Here is a 24513-nt window from a genome sequence, read left to right on the forward strand (position 1 = left end):
AAAATTACAACAATGCACAGAAATGTCTCTTTTAGGATAAAGAACACATCACATGACTTTTTACACCGTTAAAACTTAATTGGCAAGGGAAACTGAGAGGGACCTGGGATATGAGGCAGACATGATGGCCTTCAGCCTCTCCCTTAGGTTCTTAGCTGAGGACCAGCGACACAGAAGGGGTCAAGAGAAAGTGGGGAGGCACATAAATCAGGTGAGATACATCACCTTTCACCCCAAAATAACATCTTAGCCCAGAATCTTAACTCTGTACCAAATTTTATGCTGTCCTCAAATAATCCAAAAATCAATAATCAAAATTCTGCTTGGTCAGAGCAAAAGAAGCTATAGGAGATTTTAGATCTTGGGCGACCTTGTGGAAACTGAATACATCATGTACCACTCCAAACTGTTCATCCATCTTTTCTCTGATGCACACCTAATGATGCTTACATTTTAACATTAGCATATCCTAATTAATTGTCAAATACTACCAACTGTAATTCATGGAAGACCAGACAACACAGAGAAATTACTTATTCATTTGGAAAGGTCAGTCCAATTACAGTAGACAAAGGCTTGTACTATCTTCTGCTTGCAGTTAATGTCAGGACTCTGCCATTCCACTGGTTCAATAAAAATGTGTTGACCGTCCACCATGTGCCAGGCATACAAGAAATACAAAGAAAATTAATCAAAGCCTTTGACCTTGAGGAATTCACAGTCCAATGGGTGCAGAACAACATGTAAATAAAGAATCTTAATGCGTAGAGATAAAACAAAGGCATTTGTTAATTTACTGGCATATTTTCTCATTTGAGAAAGCAAGCTTTTTGTTTTGTTTTTTGTTTTTTGTTTTTTTTCCATTTATTTTTATTAGTTGGAGGCTAATTACTTTACAATATTGTAGTGGTTTTTGTCATACATTGACATGAATCAGCCATGGATTTACATGTGTTCCCCATCCCGATCCCCTCTCCCACCTCCTCTCTAATGCCTATACAGAACATGGAACTTCTTCTCCAGGAAGGCAAAATGAAGCTTAGCAATTTCAGCAATGGTTTTCTAATCCATTGCTTGCAGTACCTGTTCTACATGGTAAAAAGCTAGGATTGAGTTGCTAAAGTACACTCTGGGCCTATCACATTTCACAGAATCTGGACTGCATGCACAAACATAGCCACTTACTTTGGGTCAGCAGCAAACACTTTACGTGTATGTATCCAAATCCTTCACATACCCCCATGTTAGGTACTGATATCATTTCTATTTTACAGATGAGAAAATTGAGGTCTAAGGTGATTAAGAAATATATGCAGTGCTCGCTTCGGCAGCACATATACTAAAATTGGAACGATACAGAGAAGATTAGCATGGCCCCTGCGCAAGGATGACACGCAAATTCGTGAAGCGTTCCATATTTTTAAATTGACCTTTCATTTGAAAAAAAAAAATATATATGCAAAGTCACAGAATAAGTAGCATAGGAAACATGTGAACTCAGATTATATTATTCCAAAGCCTGTCTATTCTGCAGATTGGTTGCCCATTAGCAAATTGGTATTGATTTCTGATGAGCTAAGGAACGTGGGCCAGCATGTAAGTCAAATATATAAGAACAATGTTTAATTCATCTGATTTTTTTGGTACCAGAATTTCTTCAATAAAGTAAGCAGTGCACTGATTTACATTCTGGAGTCTGTTTCTTAGGGTTTCCCAGATGCTCAGTGGTAAACAATTCACCTGTCAAGGCAGGAGACCTGAGTTCGATCCCTGGGTCGGGAAAATCCCCTGGAGAAGGAAATGGCAACCCACTCTAGTATCTTGCTGGAGAACCCCATAGACAGAGGTGCCTGGTGGGCTATAGTCCATGGGTTCGCAAAAGAGTAAGACATGACTGAACGTGCACGCATGCCTGTTTCTTATCTTGTCATGAATCAGCATCACATGTAGCATCACGCTAAAACTACACTAACTCTTAGAAAGAGCCTTTCTTCTTTCACATCTGTGGGGGAGGAGTATTAAAGGGTACTTAGTTTGTCTTCTTTCTGACTTCCAAAGAAAAATACATTTTAGAGGAAATTGGGAGTCTTAAAATTGGCCCAAGGAATTTTTTTTTCTATGGTATCACTGGCCAGGCTTCTTGACACCGTGGGAATACTTTGCCCCTGTGATACGTCCTCCTGGCTGCCTCACGTCCATGACAACTGAGGTGACTGGGACCAGCTTTCCCTCTCTATTGGCACTTGTCAGCATCCATTCCTATATTCAGGGGCTTAATCAATTTTTTCTTTTCTCATATGAGCTTCTGCCCTCATCTAAGAAGACATATTTCTAAACATGCCTACTCTGTGATCCAGCAATTCCAAGAGAAATAAGTGTATATGTTCAAGAAAATAAGATGTACATAAGAATGTTCATAGCCTCTTGATTCACAGCAGCCCAAACTGGAAAAAACCCAATGTCCATAAGTAGAACAGTGGATATGGAAATGGTATATATATATATATGACACACATACATTGTACATATGAAAATGAAAAGTGAAAATGTTAGTCAGTCATGTCTGACTTTCTGATCCCACGGACTGTAGCCCACCAGGTTCCCCATCCATGGAATTCACCAGGCACAAATACTGGAGTGGGTTGCCATTCCCTTCTTAAGGGGATCTTCCCAACCCAGGAATCAAACCTGGGTCTCCTACATTTCAGGCAAATCCTTTACCACCTGAGACACCAGGGAAGCCCACTGTACATATATGTATTACATATATGCACACAATGGATATTGTATGTTGATATTATATATAAAATACTGGAAGTAGATTCATCTACATGTCAAACTCTGGGGTTTTATTATGGATAACAGTTCATTTTCACCTTCAGGTCTTTTTGAATTTTTCATGTATTTTCAATAATGAATATTTATTACTCATGCCATCAGAAAAACATTAAAAATACAGTCTGTAGGCTGTATGTGCATTAAAAAGTCTGTAGGTTCTAGCAATATGAAAATGCAAATGAGGTCATCAGACAAAAACAAAATTGCATCATTATTTGTGAAAGAATGTAAATCCACCAGCCAAATATCAAATGGGTGAATTAAACTACTCTGAAACCAGTGATTAGACGCTGCATGACCTCACAGTACAATATCTTCACCAGTTTGGAAACAATAAGCATCTAGCCTGGTGTCAGTAATTCTCTGTTAGAGGAACCTTGAGCTGAACTCACTCACTTGAGAACCATCTACAATCCTCCAGTTGCTATCACTTACTGTGTTTTTCCATGGAGATGAATAGCTATCACAATTCAGTTTTAAACCAAGATTATTTTCCCTGTCATTTTTACCTCAAAGTTGTCAATTAAACCAAAGGGAAATTTCACTGCTCTGAAGTTTCACAAAATAAGAGTTTCACTCATACCAGGAGTCGGAATTCTGTATTGTCAAGTTTCTTCTCTCATCACTGAATGTTCACAGACCTTAAGACAGAGATTTCTGTTCTTGGATGAATAAAATGGGAGTAGGGATACCAGAGGTAGCAACATCACTGCCAGTTTACTGTAACAACTCCAAGCTCATTTTCTCAGATGCCACAGTGTTCTGAAGCTACCAGATAAAACCAGGCCTCCCTGCTTTGTTACAAAATCCCTAAGAGGGATAGCTGTAGGCAGTTGAATTTTTTCTAGTGGGAGAAAGGTAACTATGGTAACTATTTTTATCTACTAACATTATAACTTCATGTTGGCTCAAGCTGCCTACAGCTTTATTTGTAATAGTAGGCTATTAAGGGAATTCTTAAGAATACTATTCTAGAAGCACTAGTCTCTCTGTTCTTCCTTTACCTGCTAAGTAGTCATTAGAAGAAAATTACACAGGCAAAATAACCCAGCTAGAGTTTTCAGATATTTTTGAGCATTGCTTTAGCTGTTGGTGTGTGGTTTGTTTTAATGCGACTTATTTTTTTCTTTTGCAAAACAGACTTTTCCCAGACTGTACACACACATTAAAAAAAATCACATAATATTGTGATATTTATAGTATTTTATTGTGTGCTCTATTTAAGAAAGAATACATCAGAGGTTCCCGAGCTAGCTACTAGGTTTTGTTTTTCCCTCAAAGCCTCTGAGTTTGATGCTGGGGTGATGAGTGTGGGCCTGAAACATTATAATACAAGCTACTTAGGTTGGAGACAACAGGAAGAAATGAACAAAGGCTTACTAGCTGCCCTTCCCTCACCACAGAGAATGTCTGTGGAGTTGATGTGTTTGAGTGTGCATGCACATCTGTGCATGTTTGTATGTTGGTGAGAGTGGGACACCGGTCAGAATGACTGTCAGTAAAATAGCTAGCTAGTGGGAAGCTGGTGCATAACACAAGGAGCCCAGCCTGGCCCTCGGTGATGACCTAGAGGGGTGGGATGGGAGCGGGGAGGCTCAAGAGGACAGGATATACATAATCAGGCCTGATTTCCACTGTGGTATGGCAGAAACCAACACAACATTGTAAAGTAATTATCCTCCAATTAAAACAAATCCACAATAAAAATGCTGGAGAAGGTGTGAAGAAAAGAGAACCCTCAAACACTGTTGGTGGTAATGTAAATTGGCGTACCCACTATGCAGAATAGTATGGAGGTTCCTTAACAGACTAAAAATAGAGTTAGCATATGATCCTGCAATCCTAATCCTGGGCATATATTCAGGAAAAAAACTCTCTAATTTGAAAAGATACATGCACCTCTATATTCACAGCAGCGCTATTTACAATAGCCAAGAAATGGAAGCAACCTAAATGTCCACTGTCAGATAAATGGATAGAGAAGAGGTTTTACACACACACACACACACACACACACACACAGAGGAATATTACTCAATCATAAAAAAGAATGAAATAATGCCATCTGCAACAACATGAATGGACCTGGAGATTATCATACTGAGTAAATCAGAGAAAGACAAATATCATATATTTTTACATGGAGTATTAAAACATGGTACAAATAAACTTATTTACAAAACAGAAATAGATGCACAGACACAGAAAACAAATTTGTGGTTACCAAAGGGGATAGTGATGGGAGGCAGAGATAAATTAGGAGTTCGGGGTTAACATATATAAGACACTATACATAAAACAGATACCCAACAAGGATCTACTGTACAGCCCAGGGAACTATATTCAATATCTTACAGTAACCTATAATGGAAAAGAATCTGAGAAAGTACACACACACATATAATTGAATCACTTTAATGTATACTTGAAAGTAACACAATATTGGAAACTTGCTGCTGCTGCTGCTGTTGTTGAGCTGCTCAGTCGTGTCTGACTCTGTGACCCCATGGACTGTAGCCCACCAGGCTCCTCTGTCCATGGGATTCTCAGGCAAGAACACTGGAGAGGATTGCCATGACCTTCTCCAGGGGATCTTCCCCACCAGGGATTGAACCTGAGTCTCATGCATTGGCAGGCGAATTCCTTACTGCTAAACCACCAGGGAAGCCCATTGTAAACTTATTACATTTCTATTTTAAAAAGACAGTAAATACAGTCACTTCAGGCTCTAGTGTGATTAGAAACACAAATGCAAATGTGGACTGGGCTCATCTCTAATGTGATCACAGAGATAGAGGATCAGCCAACACTTTCTGTAAAGGACCAGATGATAAATGTTGCCCATTCTCTGGGCCATAGAGTCTCTGCTACAACTACTGAACTCTATGTTGTAGTACAAAAATAACCACACATGATACACATATGAATAATGTGTGGTTGTGTTCTCATACAATTTTATTTATAAAGCCAGTAGTATTTCAGTTTTTAATAGTACTAAGAATAAGGTTTAAATTCTTTTTGTGTTCACTGTTATATTTTCTACTTGGTTGTGGCTGACTTGAAGGAAAGCTACTGATTTGCATATGCTAATCTTACATCTGGCTTACTGACTGAAATCGAATATTCTGTTAGAGTTTGAGTTGATTGAATAGGCATTTCTAGGAGGATAATGATAATAACTCCGAATCATGACAGTTTCTAATATTCATATATGTATCTTATTTATTTTTCTTGTCTAAATGCACTGTCTAGGAATACTAGAATAATGCTGAATGAACAAATGAAAATGGACAAACTTATCTTGCCCTAACTATTTTGCTTAGTTTTTTCTTTTTCTTTATAAGAAATTTATTAAAGTTTTCAACAATGCTTCTGGGTCTTTGATATAAAGCAGACAACAGGGGCCCAAATTTGCTACATGTCAGCTCTCTGGATCTAAGTCCTAATGCTAGTGGTTGCAGCTTATTAAAAATCCTTGCACTGGACCAATTGAATTAATTTGCTGAAGGCCATATAAAACTCTTTAGGTTACCATAAAATATGAGAAACTCATTTCTATATCACTCACTAGCAAGGGGTATGGGTTTGGGCTCAGATAAATCATTAGGGACCCCTGGATGATATGGAGTCAATTAACATGGCCATCCAAGTGGTCTATAGGCAGTACTTTTAATTTCATAATCACATTATACCATAGATGGGGTTACTTCTGCAAACTTCCATGCTGGTTATTAAACTAGTGTCCCCCAGCTCCAAACTTCCCTGCCATAGTCCACTCTTTGATGCTGGGACTGAGATTCTACAAAACACATTTTTCAGTTGCCAGGTAAGGTCTGTTAGGCTCTCACTAGGAGATGCAAATAGACAGTAAGGTTGTAGAAGGAAGAGGGACTTGTTTTTTTCCTGTTTCCTGTTTGCTTTCTATGGGCTTCCAGTTGGATTCTTGTTTCTATCATCATCACCCCAGTCTCACCTCTTTACCCTGGCTGTATAACTTAATAGCTGTATAACAACTATAACTTAAAATAATAAAATTTAAAAAAAACAACACAGGCACAGTCAACCTCACTGCACTCTACCACCACCCACAGACACCAGCTCCAACCAAGCAGTGTGACTTTCTCAGGGCTCCAAGTTTTAAATACATGGGCTCCTCCTCCTCCAATCTGCTAAAACATTACATTTCCAACCTCTTTTGTTTCCCCAGGGGTAAGAGCTGCTTCCTGTATTTGCAACTTCTACCGTGCCCTTTTCAGTTACCTAGTTAACAATATACCTAGTTAGCAATTCTTTATATTCAATTCTATGAAGAAAGCCAAATACTTTACAATATCACTTATACATGGAATCTAAAAGATACAACAAACCAGTGAATATAGTAAAAAAGAAGCAGATGCACAGTAATAGAAAACAAACTAGTGGTTACCAGTGGGGAGAGGGAAGGGAGGAGAGGCAAGATAGGGGTGGGGGAGTGGGAGGCACAGACTATTGGGTGTAAGATAGACTCAAGGATGTACTGTACAACATGGGGACAGAGCCAACATTTTGTAATAATTGTAAGTGGAAAGTGACCTTTAAAATTGTATACTTTAAAAAATTAATTAAAAAATAATTTTAAAAATTCTATTAAAATTGCTGGTGTGATTTCTGTCTCCTGACTGAGCACGGACTGATACTTACCTACAGAGAAAGACTTCCTCATTGATTGTGTAGACAGTGGATCCATGTCAGTTTTCATATCAAAGAACTTTTCCTGACATTGTTTTACTTTTTGAGAGCAAAAAGTTCTAGTTGAGGATCACAAGTTACCCATGATTAAGATAGATAAATATCCTTTTTAAAAAGTTAGTTTCATTTATATCACATTCTTCTCATTACTTTTAAGACTTTTCTGCCCTCTAGAAATCTGAACCTCAAATCATATTTTATGAAGTGCCTCTTTGAACAGAAATTGGAAAGCAAAACCAGGTTAGGTTGAAAGCCAATAAATATCAAACTTTTCAGAGTATGAAAATTCAAAGACTGCTTTCACCAGCGTAATTTTTTCCACCAGTGAATGTCATTTGAGGAGAAAGAAAAATGAAGATCCAGGACAGAACACATTACATTAGCGATCAAGATGGCAAAATATTGGAAGAGAGAATTTTTTTTACACTGTTGAAGTAAAAGATCTTATAGTTATATATATCATTGTCAACATATATAATAATTAATATGTTGAGCAGAATCAGCTTTGTGTGTGGAAAAAAATATTTTGCTCCCACAGTGTTGGGAGTATGGTGAAATCATTGAAAAATAACTTATTTAAGTTGGATGAGAATAAAACATCAGCACCTCGGTGGGTGTTCCCAGCATGCCTCAGGCACCAAGACACAGGATGCAATCTGAAAGTAATAAACTTATCAGTCAGAAATACTTGGCATTGAGCGCAGTCAATATTTATAATAAGTTTAGGTTCCTATAGGGGAACCGAGCACACATTTAAGTTGATGGGGGAGGGGATTTCCATCCCCCCTGTACACTGACATAAAATCTGAGCCTGCAGACCTAGAGCCTCCTAATTCTCCATGTCAAAAAGCATCGAAATTGGACGGGAGGGCCTAGAAAATTGAGCAATGTCCATCCTATCTCCCTGCAGTGAAGTAAATAACAATTTAGTTTGTTAACTGGTAGTTAATTCGATTCAACAAGCCTTCTAGAAAGAGATATAGATATTTTTGTATTTGTACAAAGCTTCTGTTTTCTATGCCTTTCTGTCCATCCATTCATCCATCCACGAGCCAAGCAATGAAGTGCAAAAAAAAAAAAAAAAACCAACAGTCTGCCCTCATCCCATTATCTCCTTCCTTATACTTAGCCTGTGGCACCAGGGATGAGGAGAGCCAATTCTGCATGCAAACACAAAAGGGTTTTGGAGCATTCTGTTCTCCACTTTATGGGAGCTTACCTGGTGGCTCAGACGGTAATGAATCTGCCTGCAATGCAGGAAGACCTGGGTTCGATTCCTGGGTCAGGAAGGTCCCCTGGAGGAGGGCATGGCAATGCACTGCAGTATTCCTGCCTGTAGAATCCCCATGGACAGAGGAGCCTGGCAGGCTACAGTCCATGGGGTGGCAAAGCGTAGGACACGACTGTGCAACTAATAAACACACATTCCCCACTTTAAGGACCACTGTTTAAAACTCAGGTGAAAGGGAAAAAAAAAGACTTGATACTCTTTCAAACTACATGAAATTCCCCTCCTTGGAATCTTTAACTCATACTTTTAAAGGTGTCTAGAATAATCTTTTTTGCCTGGCTAATGATTATTTATGTCTCAAGATTCCAACCATCTTGTGCCCCAGTAGCTCTTAGAGCACATTTCCTTATGGACCAAGGTAAGGACTTTCTCTGACTTGATTTTACATCTCTTGGGCTTATGTCAACTGTTGGCACATCATGAGCGCATAGTAAACATTTGCTGCTCTGAACAAATTCGCTGGCCAGTTGGATTTTTAAGACATACAAACATGAGAACGTCATCAGAGTTTTCTGCTCATTCTTTGCTTTACAAACCTACGTCCTCTTTTCCCAACTAGATTTAAAAGTGCTCTGGGACAGACCCTATCTAGTCATGACTTTATTCAACATTTTTCTTTCCTATTTGTCAGTGTTAATACAATGTCTTTCTAGAAACTGAGCAAAATCTGTGGGTTATAATTTTTCACTGAGACATGGTTGTAGATTTTTTTTTCTCCAATCATACCCAAAGATAAATATTTTTATTTCCCTGAAGTAAATACCTCACATTATATAATGAAATACACTGTTCCAGGCTCTCTCACCCAGTGGTCCAAGTCCTTATACATACTCATTTTTAATTTCAACAGGTTCCCAGAAATACATGCTAATGTTCCCTTCTGGGATATAGCAAAGTCTTCAAGGCAGTTTCAGACTACCACTGTGTGCATGGAACAGACTCTTTAGCATAGAAAAAGTTTGAAATAGAAATTCAATGAGCTGAGTTCAATCAACATTTTTAACTTTTATGCACACAAAGGAGTTCATAAGAACTTGTGTATTTCCTTTGGTTGCAGGTAGATTTCCTTCTACATTTCTTTCTGTCAAATTAAGTGTCACCAGCCAGTACTTTAAAAGGAAAAGAAAGGGCTGGAAACCCAGCAGCCAGAATAAACAACAAGACATGTCTCAAGGGTGAACGTGGAACCATGATAACTGCATGGCCTCCTTTAAGCTAGTTAAGGAGCCATACAGCAAGTAGGTGGCAGAGTCTCACATGAAACATTCATTGTCAGCTAGTCATCCTTAAATTCCAGGCTAACAATTTCCATCCCTGCTTATATCCCAGAGGGCAGGGACCAGGTTTGAGACAGTTCTGAATACCAATATACATAATATAAATTTTATGTATGGTAAAACTGTTTATGGACTTGGCTGTGCTATTCCTCTGCTACAGATACAAAAAATAATAAGAATGCAATCCCCAGGAAAAATAATCTGGTGATTTATACAAACATATGGGTCTTATTTTGTCTAGAAGTATAGGGCATTTTCAAACATACAGTCACAGTACAGAAAATCATATAATATACCTTGGTTCCTAGACCAATACTAGATAAGTAGAAATGTCTTACATTTTTTAAATCTTTTTTAAAAATAAAGTGTTAGAGATACAGCAGTTACCACTCCATCCTATCTTCATTCAGCCTGAAGTTGATGTGTATTCTTCTGTGTGTTTTTAACTTTTAACAACATAAGCATATGTCCATAGGAAATTACACTGTTTTCGTTTGTGGTTTAATTCATACATAAATGATATAATGATGTATAGTGCGTGACTTGCTACTTTCATTCAACATTTTGTTCTTTGGATTCATTCAGCTAATATATGCAGACTGAGTCCATGCATCTCCACTCCTGGATGATACCCATTTTCTGAATACTGCAGCTCCCCACTATTCTATTGATGAATAGAGTTAGATTATCTCCAGTGTTCCACTAAATCACCTTGTACTTGTCTTCCTATGCACACATGTGAAAGTTTCTAGAAATGGAATTGCCCACTTGATGTGTATGTTTATCTCCATCTTTATTAAGCGTTGCAAAAGTGCTTCCCAGAGTAAGCAATTCAATCCATAGTCTACCACCAATGCCTTTGACTTCCTATTTCTCTATGTTCAACTCAGGCCAGTATTTGGTGTTTTCAGATCTGAACAATACTTGCCAACCTGCAAATGGCAGAATGATATTTCATTATTATTTGAATTTTCTTTCCTCTGATCATAAATGAGGCTGAGAAACTTTACACTAGGTTTGTTAGCCAATGAGAATTTCTCCTCTCTGAATAATCTGTTCTTCCTTTGACCATTTCTCGTTTGGGTTGTTTTCCTTTTTAGTAAAACTTGCTTGTAAAACCACCTGAGCCTAGTGCTCACTTTATAAATAGTTTATAGATTATTGATTCTATCTGTTCAGTCATTATGTTTTTTTTTCTTTTGGTCAATTTCATAACTTAAATGTTTGACTAAGAAACATGAAAAAAGAAAATGAATCTTTTTGTCTAAGTCTTCATTTTGACCTTAATTTTGAATGTTATTTTAGCTAGATGTGAAATTATAGGTGACAGGTAATTTCCCTCATCATTTTGAGATATTATTCCATGTTACTAGGTCTGTATTACTGCTGCAGCAAAACCCACTGTCTGTCTTATTGTTAGTATTCTGGCTAATATGGTTTTTCTTTTTGCTTGCTTTATTCTTTGTTTTTTTGCCTACACATGTCTAGATGTAGGCATGTTTGCTTAATCCTACTCAGGACATGCTGTATTTTTAAAATTTTAGGAATTATGCCTTTAATCCATTATGAAAAATTATCAGTTATTATCCTGCAAGTACTGCCCCTCTGCCAATCTCTTAATGTCTCTTAACCCTTCTTTCATATTTTCCATCCCTTTATCTCATCACACTTCATTCTGATCAACATGCTCAGATTTACCTTCTTGGTGACTAAACCTCTCTTTTGTTGTTGTTCAGTCGCCCAGTCGTGTCCAACTCTTTCCGACTCCACAGACTACAGCACACCAGGCCTCCCTGTCCCTCACCATCTCCCAGAGTTTGCCCAAGTTCATGTTCACTGCACTGGTGATGCCATCCAGCTGTCTCATCTTCTGACACCCTCTTCTCCTTCTGCCCTCAATCTTTCCCGGCATCAGGGACTTTTCTAATGAGTTGTCTGTTCGCATCAGATGGCCAAAACAATGGAGCTTCTGCATCAGTCCTTCCAGTGAATATTCAGGGTTCATTTCCCTTAAGGTTGACTGGTTTAATCTCCTTGCTGTCCAAGGGACTTTCAGGAGTCTTCTCCAGCACCACAGTTCAAAGGCATCAGTTCTTTGGTGTTGTGCTTTTTTTTATGGTCCAGCTCTCACGACTGTACATGACCAATGGGAAGACCATAGCCTTACTATACGGAACTTTATCAGCAGAGTAATGTCTCTGTTTTTCATATAACACTGCCTAGGTTTGTCATTGCTTTCCTGCCAAGAAGCAATTCTCTTCTGATTTCATGGCTCTCTTTAGCTATGTATAATTCACAGATTAAATTGTCCAACAGTTTTAAAATTTCAATAACCTTTTTTTTATTTCTACAAATTCTACTTGACTACTTTTAAAATGTCTGTTCTTATTTCATTGTATTTTTCATGATTTTGATTGCTTTTTTATGTTTCTAATTATGCTAAACATATTTTTATGGTCTGTATAAATTGTTCCATTTTGTTTACTTTTTATTTTATACTGGAGTACTAGCTTATGATGAATGATGTCAGATTCATGAGCTCCAAAGAAGAAGATTTAGCTTCAGGACCAGGGACCAGGCTTGATCACTCAAGAGCTTTTGTGTAGCAGTTTTATTAAAGTAAGAAAATGGACAGAGAACACTTCTGACATGAGCATCAGAAGGGGGACAGGGAGTGCCCTCTTCACTAGTCTTAGAAAGGGAATTATATACTTTTTAAATTGGTTATTACAATAAATCAAAAGAATGTCTTAAGGTTCTAAAGATCTTACTAGACCCACTCCCATAATTTACATTTTAAGATGACAGGATTAGAACTAACAATTGAAAGATCTTACCAGACCCACAGAGACTGAAGCAGAACTGTGTTTGAGTGTCTCCTGAGGAGGTAACAGTCAGCAGTGGACTGATGCAGGGGTAGGGGCTCTGGGTGCAGCAGACCTGGGTGTGGCATAAACCCTCCTGGAGGAGGTCGCCATTAACCCCAATGTAGAGCCACCAGAACTTACACAGGACTGGGAAACAGACTCTTGGAGGGCACAAACAGAACCTTGTGGCTACCAGGACCCAGGAGAAAGGAGCAGGGACCCCACAAGAGGCTGATCCAGACTTGCCTGTGAGTGTCCAGGAGTCTCCAGTGAAGGCGTGGGTCAGGGGTGGCCTGCTGCAGGACTGGGGGCACTGAGTGCAGCATTGCTTGCATGGGAACTTTTGAAGAAGGTTGCAATTATCTTCATTACCTCCACCATAGTTTGGCCTCAGATCAAATAACAGAGAGGGAACACAGCACCACCCTTCAACAGAAAATTGGACTAAAGATTTACTGAGCATGGCCCCACCCATCAGAAAAAGACCCAGTTTCCCCCTCAGTCAGTCTCTCCCATAGAAAAGCTTCCATAAGCCTCTTATCCTTCTCCATCAGAGGGCAGACAGATAGAAAACCACAATCACAGAAAACTAACCAATTGAATCACATGGACCACAGCCTTGTATAACTCAATGAAACTATGAGCCATGCTGTGTAGGGCGAACCAAGATGGACGGGTCATGGTGGAGAGGTCTGACAGAATGTGGTCCACTGGAGAAGGGAATGGCAAACCACTTCAGTATTCTTGCCTTGAGAACCCTGTGAACAGTATGAAAAGGGAAAAAGACAGGACACTGAGAGATGGAACTCCCCAGGTCAGTAGGTGCCCAATATGCTACTGGAGATCAGTGGAGAAATAACTCCAGAAAGAATGTAGAGATGGAGCCAAAGTAAAAACACCACCAAATTGGGGATGTGCCTGGTGATGGAAGTAAAGTTCGATCTTGTAAAAAGCAATACTGCATAGTAACCTGGAATGTTAGGTCCATGAATTAAGGCAAATTGGAAGTGGTCAAACGAGATGGCAAGAGTGAACATCAACATTTTATTAATCAGCAAACTAAAATGGATTGGAATGGGTGAATTTAACTCAGTTGATCATCATATCTACTACTACGGCAAGAATCCCTTAGAAGAAATGGAATACCCACCAGAGCCAACAAAAGAGTCCGAAATGCAGTACTCGGATGCAGTCTCAAAAATGACAGAATGATTTCTGTTTGTTTCCATGGCAAACCATTCAATATCATGGTAATCCAAGTCTATGCCCTGACCAGTAATGCTGAAGAAGCTGAAGTTGAATGGTCCTATGAAGACCTACAAAATTTCTAAAACTAACACCAAAAAAAGATGTCCTTTTCATTATAGGGGACTGGAATGCAAAAGTAGGAAATCAAGAAACATCTGGAGTAATAGGCAAATTTGGCCTTGGAGTACAGAATGAAGCAGGGCAAAGGCTAATAGAGTTCTGCCAAGAGAATGCACTGGTGATAGAAAACACCCTCTTCCAACAACACAAGAGAAGACTCTACACATGGACATCACCAGATGGTCAACACCGAAATGAGATTGATTATATTATTTGCAGCCAAAGATGGAGAAGTTCTATACAGTCAGCAAAAAGAAGACTGGGAGCTGACTAAGGCTCAGAACATGAACTTCTTATTGACAAAATCAGACTTAAATTGAAGACAGTAGGGAAAACCACTAGCCCTTTCATGTATTACCTAAATCAAATCCCCTACGATTATACAGTAGAAGTAACAAATAGATTCAAGGGACTAGATCTGATAGAGTGCCTGAAGAACTATCGACGGAGATTCGCAACATTGTACAGGAGGCAGGGAGCAAGACCATCCCCAAGAAAAAGAAATGCAAAAAGTCAAAATGTTTCTCTGAGGAGGCCTTACAAATAGCTGTGAAAAGAAAAGAAGCCAAAAGCAAAGGAGAAAAGGAAACATATACCCATTTCAATGCAGAGTTCCAAAGAATAGCAAGGAGAGATAAGAAAGCCTTCCTTAGTGATCAGTGCAAAGAAATAGAGGAAAACAATATAATGGGAAGGACTAGAGATCTCTTCAAGAAAATTAGAGATACCAAGGGAACATTTCATGTAAAGATGGGCTCAATAAAGGACAGAAATGGTATGGACCTAACAGAAGCAGAAGATATTAAGAAGAGGTGGCAAGAATACACAGAAGAACTGTACAAAAAAGATCTTCATGACCCAGATAATCACGATGGTGTGATCACTCACCTAGAGCCAGACATCCTGGAATGCAAAGTCAAGTGGGCCTTAGAAAGCATCACTATGAACAAAGCTAGTGGAGGTGATGGAATTCCAGTTGAGCTATTTCAAATCCTAAAAGGTGATTCTGTTAAAGTGCTGTACTCAATAGACCAGCAAATTTGGAAAACTCAGCAGTGGCCTCAAGATTGGAAAAAGTCAGTTTTCATTCTAATCCCAAAGAAAGCCAATGCCAAAAAATGCTGAAGTGAAGTGGCTCAGTTGTGTCCAACTCTTTGCTACCCCATGGACTGTAGCCCACCAGACTCCTCCATCCATGACATTTTCTAGGCAAGAGTACTGGAGTGGGTTGCTATTTACTGCACAATTGCACTCATCTCACACACTAGCAAAGTAATGCTCAAAATTCTCCAAGCCAGGCTTCAACAATACATGAACTGTGAACTTCCAGATGTTCAAGCTGGGTTTAGAAAAGGCAGAGGAACCAGAGATCCAATTGCCAACATCTGCTGGATCATTGAAAAAGCAAGAGAGTTCCAGAAAAACATCTATTTCTGCTTTATTGACTATGCCAAAGCCTTTGTCTATATGGATCACAATAAACTGTGGACAATTTTGAAAGAGATGGGAATATCAGACCACCTGACCTGCCTCTTGAGAAATCCATATGCAGGTCAGGAAGAAACAGTTAGAACTGGACACGGAACAACAGACTGGTTCCAAATAGGAAAAGGAGTACATCAAGGCTGTATATTGTCACCCTGCTTATTTAACTTATATGCAGAGTACATCATGAGAAACGCTGGGCTGGAAGAAGCCCAAGCTGGAATCAAGATTGCCAGGAGAAATATCAATGACCTCAGATATGCAGATGACACCACCCTATGGCAGAAAGTGAAAGTGGATGAAAGTGATGAAAGTGAAAGAGGACAGTGAAAAGGTTGGCTTAAAACTCAACATTCAGAAAACTAAGATGATGGCATCTGATCCCATCACTTCATGGCAAGTAGATGGGGAAACAGTGGAAAGAGTGATAGACTTTATTTTGGGGGGCTCCAAAATCACTGCAGATGGTGACTGTAGGCATGAAATTAAAAGACGCTTGCTCCTTGGAAGAAAAGTTATGACCAACCTCAGTTCAGTTCAGTTCGTTCAGTTGCTCAGTTGTGTCTGACTCTTTGTGACCCCATATACCACAGCACACCAGGCCTCCCTGTCCATCACCAACTCCTGGAGTCCACCCAAACCCACGTCCATCGAGTCGGTGATACCATCCAACCATCTCATTCTCTGTCGTCCCCTTCTCCTCCTGTACTCAATCTTTCCCAGCATCAGGGTCTTTTGAAATTAGTCAGCTCTTTGCATCAGGTGGCCAAAATATTGGAGTTTCAGCTTAAACATCAGTCCTTCCCAGGACTGATCTCCTTTAGGATGGACTGGTTGGATCTCCTTGCAGTCCAAGGGACTCTCAAGAGTCTTCTCCAATACCACAGTTCAAAAGCATCAGTTCTTCAGCACTCAGTTTTCTTTATAATCCACCTCTCACATCCATACATGACTACTGGAAAAACCATAGCCTTGACTATATGGACCTTTGTTGGCAAAGTAATGTCTCTGCTTTTTAATATGCTGTCTAGGTTGGTCATATCTTTCCTTCCAAGGAGAAAGCATCTTTTAATTTCATGGCTGCAATCACCATCTGCAGTGATTTTGGTGCCCAGAAAAATAAAGTCAGCCACTGTTTCCCCGTCTATTTGCCATGAGGTGATGGGACCAGATGCCACGATCTTAGTTTTTTTTTACCAACCTAGACAGCATATTAAAAAGCAGAGACATTACTTTGCCAGCAAAGGTCCTGCTAGTCAAGGCTATGGCTTTTCCAGTAGTCATGTATGGATGTGAGAGTTGGACTATAAAGAAAGCTGAGTGCTGAAGAATTGATGCTTTTGAACTGCGGTATTGGAGAAGGCTCTTGAGATTCCCTTGGACTGCAAGAAGATTCAACCAGTCCATCCTAAAAGAAATCAATTGTGAGTATTCATTGGAAGAACGGAAGCTGAAGCTGAAACTCCAATACTTTGGCCACCCGATGTGAAGAGCTGATTCATTGGAAAAGACCCTGATGCTGGGAAAGATCGAAGGCGGGAGGAGAAGGGGACAACAGAGGATGAGATGGTTGCATCACATCACCGACTCAAGGGACATGAGATTGAGTAAACTCCAGGAGTTGGTGATGGACAAGGAGGCCTGGCGTGCTGCAATCCTGGCGTGCTGCAATCCTGGCATGGTTGCAAGAGTTGGACACACTGAGGGACTAAACTGAGCTGAATCAGACCCACTTCCATAATATACATTTTAAGATGCCAGAATTAGTCAGAAGGTTCTCAAGAAGGAGAAACATGTCCTCAAGCAGGATACATTGTTGCATTGGTACAGAGTATAATAGAAAACATATCCTTGAGCAAATTAGTTGTTTTGTTATGCAACCAGCAGCTCCAGGCTTAAAGAAAAAAACTTCTGTGCTTTTCTCCTCCTTGAGACCTCCAGACCCCTATCTCCTCCTCAAGAGCCCCAGACCCCTCTCTCCTCCTCAGAGACCCTGGACTTCTTATCAACCTGCCTAGGAATTGACTCTCAGGAGTCAGTTCAGTTCAATCACTCAGTCATGTGTGACTCTCGCGACCCCATGGACTGTAGCTCACCAGGCCTCTCTGTCCATGGGATTTTCAAGGCAAGAATACTGGAGTGTGTTGCTATTTCCTTCTCCAGGGGATCTTCCTGATCCAGGGATTGTACCCGGGTCTCCTGCATTGCAGGCAGTTATACATATACATGGATCTATTCTCTCTAAAATTCTTTTCCAGTGTAGGTTGTTATATAATACTGAGCAGTGTTCCCTCTGCCTTACAGTAGGTCTTCATTGATTATCCATTTTAAATCTCACAATGTGTACCTATAAATTGTTTTATTATTTCAAGTTCTTTGAGTTCTAAGTATTCTATTTATTAGATCTGTGGGCTCATAGTGGATATTGTCCTTAATTATTATCATTAAGTTTTAAAATTGTCAATAATATAGCAGTCAAATTCCTGGCAGGAATCAGATGGCATATCAAATAGAGTAACTGTGGGGGGTTTGATGAAAGGACTATTTCAAAAGGTAGTGAAACATGAAGCTTTTGCTATCCCAAGCCTGAGTGGCACGAGGACGAAGTGCATATCAGACTGGCAGCTGGAGGGCAGGGTTGCCTGACAGGAATATGTGCTCTCTGGTAGAGGCTGGCTGGCACAGCCAACCAACCAGTGGCCCAGTATCGATGCAGCTGTTGGAACTCCTATTAGTATCAATGCAGCTGTTGCAACTCATATCATGATCTTGCTAATCTATGGTTTTTCAATATCCTGCCATTACCTCCTACCAGCTGAATACAATGAAAAGCCAGGAACCAGATTTTTTAAATGGGCAGATGACCTGAACACACATTTTTCCAAAGCCATACAGATGGCCAATGGGCATGTGAAAAGTTGTTCAAGATCACTAATTATCAGGGACATGCAAAGCAAAACCACAATGAGCTATCACCTCACATCTGTCACAATGGCTATCATCAAAATGTCTACAGATAACCAACGTTGCAAGGCTGCAGAGAAAAGGGAACCCTCAAACACTGTTGATGGGAATGTAAACTGGGACAGCAACTGGGAAAAACAGTATAGAGGTTCCTCAAAACATTCAAAACAGAACTACCATATGGTCCACTTCATGGTAAATAGATGGGGAAACAATGGAAACAGTGACAGATTTTATTTTCTTGGGCTCCAAAATCAGTGCAGATGGTGACTGCAGCCATGAAATTAAAAGACGCTTGCTCCTTGGAAGGAAAGTTATGACCAACCTAGATAGCATATTAAAAAGCAGAGACATTACTTTGCCAACAAAGTTCCGTCTAGTCAAGGCTATGGTTTTTCCAGTGGTCATGTATGGATGTGAGAGTTGGACTATAAAGAAAGCTGAGTGCTGAAGAATTGATGTTTTTGAACTGTGGTATTGGAGAAGACTCTTGAGAGTCCCTTGGACTGCAAGGAGATCCAACCAGTCCATCTTAAAGGAAATCAGTCCTGAGTACTCATTGGAAGGGCAGATGCTGAAGCTGAAACTCCAGTACTTTGGCCACCTGGTGGGAAGAACTGACTCACTGGAAAAGACCCTGATGCTGGGAAAGATTGAAGGCGGGAGGAGAAGGGGACGACAGAGAGTGAGATGGTTGGATGGCATCACCGACTCAATGGACAAGAGTTTGAGTAAGCTCCAGGAGTTGGTGATGGACGTGGAAGCCTGGTGTGCTGCAGTCCATGGGGTCGCAAAGAGTTGGACACGACTGAGTGACTGAACTGAACTGAACCGAACCATATTGTCCAGCAACTCTACTTCAGGGTATCTGAAGAAAATAAAAACACTAATTCTAAAAGATACATGCACTCCAGTGTTCACAGCAGTACTGTTTACAATAGGCAAGACAATAAAACAACCTAAAGGTCCATCAACAGAGGAATGGATAAAAAAAGATGTGGGATGTGTGTGTATAAAACAAAATATTACTCAGTCATAAAAAAGAATGAAATGTTGCCTTCTGCAGCTACCTGGAGGACCTAGAGGATATTATGCTAAGTGAAATAAGTCACAGAGAAAAAGACAAATACTGAAATCATTTATCATTTATACATGTTATCATTTATCATTTATAAATGTTATCATTTATACATGGAATCTAAAGAATTAAACACACAAATGAGACAAGTGCTCGGGCCTGGTGCACTGGGAAGACCCAGAGCGATCGGGTGGAGAGGGAGGTGGGAGAGGGGATCGGGATGGGGAATACATGTAAATCCATGGCTGATTCATGTCAATGTATGACAAAAACCACTACAATATTGTAAAGTAATTAGCCTCCAACTAGTAAAAATAAATGAAAAAATAAAAAAAATAAATAAACACACAAATGAATGTAACAAAACAGAAACGGACTCATGGATATAAAGAAAGAAGGCGAGGGTGGGATGATCTGAGAGAACAGCATCGAAACATGTATATTATCAAGCATGAAACAGATCACCAGTCCAGGTTGGATGCATGAGACAGGTGCTCAGGGCTGGTGCACTGGGAAGACCCAGAGGGATGGGATGGGGAGGGAGGTGGGAGCGGGGATCGGGATGGGGAACACATGTAAATCCATGGCTGATTCATGTCAATGTATGGCAAAAACCACTACAATACTGTAAAGTAATTAGCCTCCAACTAATAAAAATAAATGGGAAAAAAAAAGAAAGGATTAGTGGTTACCAGCAGGGAAGGTAAATATAGAGTTAGGGGAAACAGAGGTACAAACTACTATGTATTAAATAAATAAAGTACAAGGATATATTGTACAGCACAGGGAAATACAGCCATTATTTTATAATAGCTTGAGATGGAGTATAATCTATAAAAAATATTGAATCACTATGTTGCACACCTGAAACTAATAGTATATTTTAAATCAACTATACTTCAATAAAAAAGGGAAAAGAAAAGCCAGGAAGCCCAGGAGATTCAGGGTGTAGAGGTCAGTCTGCTCGGCAGCAAACCAGAGTGAAAAAGGATGGAGCGAAGATCCTGAGGGCCGATTGGAGGACATTCAGCACAGTTGTAAGCACACGTTTAGGGCTGCCTTCTCTGTGAGAAACCCCTATTGCTTGGGGAGGGGGTGGGGAAGACATCCCCAGCCAAAAAAGTTTTTATTTGCTTCCTGATATCTTAAGTGTATAACTGGCTTAGACTCAAGTTCTATGTTAATTTCCAGCTCGAGAATTCCTGATCCAGAAGAATAGCTCAAAGTCTAAACCTAAATCTTTTGAGACACATACCCATAATTATACAATCTAAAAGAAGTCCATGTTTATTTCTACCCAAAGTCCACTCACGGTTAGAAGAGTGTTCTTGTTGTTGCTGCCTTACTATGCTAATCGATGGAACTTTTCAACTCTTGCCCTACATATGCATCACTACAAGAATCTTAGCTCTTTACGGGGATCTTGGTTTCTACTATCTGCCTTGCATAAATGGAAGACCTTTCCTCCAGTCTCTGCATCAGTGATAAAACCCAAACTCCTAGCTTATCAAGACTGAAGCCTTCCTTACCCAGCGAGCCAGTGGCTTACTGCTCTGACTATAATTGCCATCACAGAGATAAAGGGGGAAATATGGTATCAATTTAAATTATTTTCATCTGTATAAGACGTCAAGCACCACTAACATTTTATACAAATAGTGACATTGGCATGTTCATTCAATTGTATGTCAGATGGTCACATTTAGTCCATAACATGTCCCAGAGGAAGACAGGAATGTCAAAATATGGAGGGACTGACACTTTTATCCATCACTGGCACTTTGTGACATTTCAATTCCCATGCTACAGGATGTCATCAAGTTTTCTTTTACAAAGACCTTTAAACAGGAGATTCTTTATAAGGTTTTGTAACAAGATGGTATACCATTCTATTGTGCTTACTACAGAATTTTCTGGCTACCTTGTGGCAAAGTACTTAAAATAGCTATTGACGAAAAGATAAGTTACATAGGTCCAGGAATCCACTCTGTGGTTAAGAATCTGCTCTGCAATACAGAGAAGACAGGTTCCATCCCTGGCTGGAGAACTAAGATTCCACATGCTGTGGCGCCCACACGCCATAACCAGTGAGCCCACGTGTCACAACTAGAGAGTCCCTGCGCTGCAATGAAGATCTCGCATGCTGCAACTAAAATCTGACACAATCAAATAAAAAAATTTTTTTAAAAAGCTTATTTTGCTAGTTTTCTGGCAAAGGACAGAAGTTGTGCATGATGGCAAGTTGTTGTCTGTAGTTGGCTACTTAGCAGACAAACAAAACTAATGTACTATCGTGACTTTTCAAGATACATACATACTAACATTTTAGCAAAGTGTGCAAAAGTGATTTTTCAAAGAGGCATTTTACAGAGAGAGCATCTTCAAAATAAATGTTTGGAATATTTTCCAGCACTATGTAACTTCTCACCAAAAATGAGGGAATTATATCATTTATAAAAATATTATCATAAATATATACAGAAGAGCCTTGAAACTGAATATTCTACACTGAAAACTCCCTTTAAAATGCAGAGGGCTTACTGGGTTTTAAACCCACTGAAATATATTTAAATGTGAATGTCTAATAAATTCACAAGAACAACTGACTTATATCATGGAAAATGGAAATTAATAACCAAATGTCAACAGAAACTTTGGCATACATGGTGAGTGGGATTTTTTAAAATGAGAATCATGAAACAGAAGCAGTAGGCAATGAAGCTCTTCTTATAAAATGTACTGATGGATTTCTGAGCAGAAACTGGAGCCATGACCCTCTGCAATTCAAGATATAATAGATGTATTTTCATGGTCGCTACAGACATAGCTGCTAGGTCTGTGCTACGTTCAGAGATACCAGGACAAGTGAAGCCATTTCCCACCTCTTATCCAACTGTAAATAAGTCTGTTGGCACCAGCCCACACCAGGATCTTCAGTGTCTACACACCAGCCCACCTACCCGTTTGTTGAGTATGGAGGGATATCGCATACCACACAGCCTATCAACAGTGAAGACAGTGTACATCAGTAGCCCACATGGGGATCAATGGGAGGTTGAACAGAAGAAAGAAAATCCAATTGCACAGATATTCTCTCAGAACTTTTCAAATACTTTTCTCTGATGAAAAAAATATTTCATCAAGTACTTGGTTGATGACCAAGTATTATTTGGAAAATGGAAGGCCCCTATGCTTATATCTAGTACCCTGGTGGCTCAGTAAAGAATCTGCCTTCAATGCAAGAGATCCATTGTTGAGGAGATCCCCTGCAGAAGGAAGTAGCTACCCATTCCAGTATTCTTGCCTAGAGAACTCCATGGACAGAGGAGCCTGGTGAGCTAGAGTCCATGGGGTTGCAAACAGCCAGACACAACTTGGGCTTCCCAGGTGGCACAGTAGGTAAAGAAACCTCCTGCCAATGCAGGAGACACAAGGGATGTGGGTTCAATCCCTGGGTCAGGAAGATCCCCTAGACTAGGAAATGGCAACCCATTCTAGTTTTCTTGCTTAGAAAATCCCATGGACAGAGGATCCTTGTGTTCTATAGTGCATAGTGTAGGAAAGAGTCAGGCACAACTGAGCACACACAACAATATGCTTATTTATACAGGCAAAAAAAATTTTTTAATGCTCTTTTATAGCATATTGGGCTGTTTTCCAAAACCTTGACCAAGCACAATGCTAGAAATAATGAAGTCACCTCTATGAGGTGTTTCTGCTGGGAAAATGTTTGATGCTACATCCAAGGGTTGAATTTTTATTCAATTTTATCCCACAGGCTATGCTCTAATTAGCTCCCACACAAACTTCCTAGCTCTAAGTTCATTTTGCTGATTAATGATTCCAACTTTCAATTTAATTATGAAATGTGTTGATATGAGACAAAAAAACAGATGTAGAAAAAAGCCTAAAAATCCCTGGCATCAACTGTATGCTGAAATAGAGATTCCAAACCTTTAGGAAATGATGATATTTCCTAATACGGTAAGAAAGTTGGGTTTCCTAATACCCAGTCTCTCCTCCACCTTCTCCATCATTTCAAAAACTATTTTGTGACACCTATTTAACTTGAAAAGTGAATTTATTTTAGATATATTTTTAACATTTGTTGATTAGGCCTTAAAATAATCAAAGATAAATGAAGGTATGGGGGGAAAATGGCCTAAATTAAAGGACAAGTACACTTATATTGCTTTCTTGTGTCAATATAGAAGAGTACTGGGCTAACCCTATACTATACTAAATCATTCACCTACCAGTATAACTCTATACTATTTTGTTGTTTAGTTGCTAAGTCGTGTCCAACTCTTTTGTGACCCCATGGACTGTAGCCCACCAGGCTCCTCTGTCCACAGAATTCTCCAGGCAAGAATACTGGAGTGGGTTGCCATTTCCTTCTACAGGGTATCTTCCCGAGCCAGGGATCTAACCCATGTCTCCTGCATTCGCAAGCAGATTCTCATCCACCGTGCCACCAGGGAAGCCCCTAATATCATGGCCAAACTAGACTACACTAGTGTAAGTCTATACTAATATAACTTTGTATTATATGGACTCTGTACTATATGGACTCTACTAGTATAAGTCTACGAAAGTTAAAGTATAGCTGGTCAGTCG

General features: G+C 39.6%; 1 long non-coding RNA gene and 1 other non-coding gene across 2 annotated transcripts; both read left to right on the forward strand.

Moving 5' to 3' along the window:
* The first annotated feature begins 1315 nt into the window (after nucleotides 1-1315).
* Nucleotides 1316-1422, forward strand: LOC122436257. Its single transcript, XR_006267991.1, has one exon. It is a non-coding gene; the product is annotated as a U6 spliceosomal RNA (small nuclear RNA).
* A 409-nt stretch (nucleotides 1423-1831) lies between these two features.
* Nucleotides 1832-12756, forward strand: LOC122434917. Its single transcript, XR_006267499.1, has 2 exons — nucleotides 1832-1871; nucleotides 12639-12756. It is a non-coding gene; the product is annotated as an uncharacterized LOC122434917 (long non-coding RNA).
* The last annotated feature ends 11757 nt before the right edge of the window (nucleotides 12757-24513 follow it).

This window comes from Cervus canadensis, chromosome X (assembly GCF_019320065.1).
Source record: "Cervus canadensis isolate Bull #8, Minnesota chromosome X, ASM1932006v1, whole genome shotgun sequence".
In the NCBI taxonomy this organism is placed as follows: Eukaryota; Metazoa; Chordata; class Mammalia; order Artiodactyla; family Cervidae; genus Cervus; species Cervus canadensis.